We start from the raw sequence: 4,343 nt of genomic DNA on the forward strand, positions 1-4,343 counted from the left end.
ACACTGGCGTTGCCAATCGCAGCGTTCACATAAACGGCCAAAACACAGCGCGCTCTACAGCCATCTACTATTGACAACTACCAAGTTTCATTTCAAACGGTTGATCCATCTACGCTGGTGCTGCACTGTGTACACTGACTTGACACTGTCTATAATTATAAAAATCTCTTTGTAAATAATTCCCATTTGAAGTATTCCTCCGGCATGACCCTCACGCAGAGCTGCCAAATTTTCGAAATCACACATCGGCCAGTCACTGTTTTGAACGATCAAAAAAACATTTAAAGTAGAAATTTAGAATAAATAAGTACACAAAGAAAACAGAACATATAAAAAACAGTCACAGAATATTCCACAATAATAACAGTTATTAAAATACATACATTGATTAGATACGGTTCTGTGATTACATCGCAAAAGTGAATCGCTACCAGGATACAAGGATGGATCTAGAGGGGGGGGCTATGTAAATAATCCCCCCCCCCCTCCTAAATTTAATTGCCGTTTGAAAATTATATGTTGATTTAAAATATTAAAATATTTGTCGCGGCATCTTTTTGTTACCTAAAGCTAGACATTCAATGCCCCAAAAAGTTTGTTATTTGTCGGGTTTCGGGTGCAACCTGATTAGTTTCCAGATTCTAGGAAGTAAGAGGGACAGGGACAGAGACAGATTCTCAATAGTATTAAAAAAGCGTATCGATACATTGATTTTAATATTTATATTTTCATCGTGTTCATTAAATTTTAATTGCGTTTTTTTTTATCGCCTCCCCTTAGAAAAAACCTGGATCCGTCCTTGCTGGTATAACCACCGCTATGAAAATCACGTGCGCAGATCTCCCGGATATATCTCCATGATAATAATAAAAATCTCACAAAAAAACATTCGAACAATATTATTTACGCAGTTTTCTGTACGGTGGGTTTTCCTGCGCTGGAAAATTGGCGCACGTGATTTTCGTAGCGCTGGTTATCCTGGTAGCGATTCACTTTTGCGACGTAACCCGTATACCATTAGATACAATTACAAGAATTAAATGCAAAAATGTATACAATCACAACAGTTTTATAAAGCGGGTGATAGGTTTCAACCTCAAGTTGAGTTTTGAAGAGAATCTTTATTGCTATAAACCAGAGCATCGTCCCCAGATCCCAGTGAGACCTGTCATTCCGACGAGGCAATTACCTACTTCGCTGTACTTTTACAATAACACCTGTGTTAAAATAAAGATCTTCTTATAACATACTAGTTGATTGTGCAACGCGTACCTTGGCTGGTGAGATCGGTAAACGGATTATTGCGCAAATTACGATCGCGCGCACGACAATTGGTAACACAAAAATCGGGAATACGGAATATCTTGCAGTCAAGTTCTCGTTAGCACAATATTTCGCGTTTGTTGAAGCAATTGATGGAGTTTTTGGGTGCCAGATGTTCCGTGATTGAAATTTTAGTGACGTGCGCGAGATCGCTTTTTGCGAAATAATCACCAAACCGGTGAGATCATATTCTGGAAGATTCCTATGGGGTCGAGGTCATCCTTTCTGTTGCTGTGCCTTAAGGTTTGGTTGGTGCGTAGCTATGTAGTGTGATCATCGTCTCTGGGGGTTTGTGTATCTGGAGCGAGTTGAAGATGTGTTTGCCCTAGTTCGAACGAAGATATTTCGGCTAAGGTTGACTTACGTGATGAAATTGTACAGCTCAAGTTCGATGGGGAAATAGACAGGGTTGTAGAATAGCCGGTACGCACCGGTACGGCGTCCCGCCACCATTTATCGGCACCGGTACGCGACCCGCCATAAAAATTTCAAAAATCAAAATAGTATAAAACTTAAATGTTTTCGAAAAGTTTTACCACTTTTGCAATATTTTTTACCCAAGCTCGATGACAAGGAGCGCTGTCGTGCATAAAAATACTGTCAGGATCAAGGATACCGCCATTGAGGCACCAGCTGTGTCTTTAGCACATTTAAATATTGGTCCCCATTCATGGGACCCAATAACAAAATAAATGAGCTCTGGACCTTGTTTTTCGTTTATATCGGCTCAAACCATTGTCTAGGGTGGATGTTCAGTTGTACATCAAGTGTGTAGTTGCATGGGTGTAGAGTACGCAAGGGGTGTAGTTGCATGGGGACCCGCCAGGGGCGCCACAAGGGGCGCAGCCCCATGAGGTCCCGAAGGGGCCGCAGCTGCATGGGGCCCCGAAGGGGGCTCAGGGGGGCACAGCCTCATGGGGCGCAGCCGTCATCGAACAAATGATTCGATTTATTTTTTTTTCGATTTCAATGGATTCACCCCCGCGGGGGCGCAGTCTTATGGGGCTCGGCCGCATGGGGCCCCGAAGGGGGCACAGGGGGGCACAGCCCCATGGGGCCCTGAAGGGGGCGCAGCCTTATGGAGCTCAGTCGCATGGGGCCGCGAAAGGGGGCGCAGGGGGGCGCGGCCTCATGGGGTGCAGTCTTATGGGGCTCAGCCGCATGGGGCCTCGAAGGGGGTGCAGGGGGGTGCAGCATCATGGGGCGCAGCCTTATGGGGCGAAGCCTTATGGGGCGCAGCCTTGTGGGGCGCAGCCTTATGGAGCTCAGCCTCATGGGGCTCCGAAGGGGGCGCAGCCCTAAAAGGCATTAGCTAAGGGGGGCGCAGAGGGTCGAAGCCCTAAACGGCAATAGCTAAGGGGGGCGCAGAGGGGCGAAGCCCTAGAAGGCAAAGGCTCAGGGGGGCACCGAGAGCGAAGCCCTAGAAGGCAAAGGCTCAGGGGAGCGCCAAGGGCAAAGCCCTAGAAGGCAAAAAAAATTAACATTTTTTTTTAGATTTTTTTTTTAATTTAAATTTTTTTTTTTAATTTTTTTTTTTAATAAAATGTTTACTATTAGATTAGTCATGTTTAAGCGATTTATATTATAAATACTGAGCGAAGCCGGGTAATACAGCTAGTAATCTATATATTCTATATCTATGATCGTTACGTTTACTTATTTTTAATACCATTCCAGCTTCTAAATTAATTTCCCTTTTCCATTTGCTTCCTTTCCCGGTAAGGTGTTGGGCTTCCACCTTATCGTGGTCCTCAACGAACAATACTTTTAAATCATCTTTAAAATTACTGACAAAGAAGAGCCTTCCGGCATGTAGCGTTTTCAACCTTAAAGTAATTTAAGTAGAGTCGAAATTAACTATGTAAAAATACATGTATTGTAAAAATTGTACAAAAAATTTTGCAAAAAAAATTGTGCAAAATCGAGAGTACCGGCACCTCAATTTAGCACTACACCACTGGAAATAGGTGAGATTATCGACCTCGTTTCGTGATAGTTCAAATTGTGCTATATCCCTTCAGTTTCATTACAAGTATTTTTGGTATGGTTCAATGATTATTCCGCACAAAGCGATCTCTCACACGTCACTAAAATCTCGATCGCGGAATATCTGAAACTCGAAAATTCCATCGAACATAAGAGAACATAAGAGAGCATCCACTGTCATAGTGCATTCGTGGGTAAACAATAGAGATCCCGGATTAAACTAACGGGACTCAGTAAGTGCCCAGAACAAAGGATACGCTGGAGCTCTCACATAACAATAGACTCACCACGGTAGACCTTTACGTGTCTAGACAATAGATCGGGGAAGCTGTGGTGCGCAACTGGTTCTTTATAAGGAGGTACGCACGGTAGATCAGATTATTCTGAGTGAGCGGTGGATCCGTGTGGACCTTTTGAATCGTTGAATAAATGCTGTGAAACGACTTTGGCCTTTCATTTAGATCCCAAACCCACCCCTACGCAACAATAGTTATCCACACGAATTATCATAATAAAAGAACTCGAGTGACAGATATTCCGATTCGCGATTTTCGTGGCAAAAATTGGGGTATATTACACTATCAATATTATTACACAATCCACGCCTATCGCGATTCGTATTGGTATTGTAATTGGTTTAGTATCGTGATAACCAGTTTGCAATGGCGCATGCTACACAGTCAAAACGGATCGTCATTCTAGTAACTCAGGGATTTGGAACAGAGCGCGGAGCAGTGGAACAACGAGTTTTTGCTCGGAGCAGGAGCGGTGCCGGAGCACGGAATTTTTTTTGCTCCAGTACACCAATATATTTTTCTTATTAGAATTGCATTAAAAATTTGAAAATTAGGTGAATGAGTTTTTTTGTTTTTCAATTTATGGTGAATTTAATATTTTATGGTTTGTAATCCTGACATCATTTGACATATGGTAAATCTGCCAAGCGATGCATAACCTCACTTTTCATCCATCATCTCAAAATATGAATACACACATTAATTCCTCAGAAGATGAAGATTTTAAAAGGGAATTAG

The sequence above is a fragment of the Arctopsyche grandis genome, chromosome 2, assembly GCF_051622035.1.
Source record: "Arctopsyche grandis isolate Sample6627 chromosome 2, ASM5162203v2, whole genome shotgun sequence".
In the NCBI taxonomy this organism is placed as follows: Eukaryota; Metazoa; Arthropoda; class Insecta; order Trichoptera; family Hydropsychidae; genus Arctopsyche; species Arctopsyche grandis.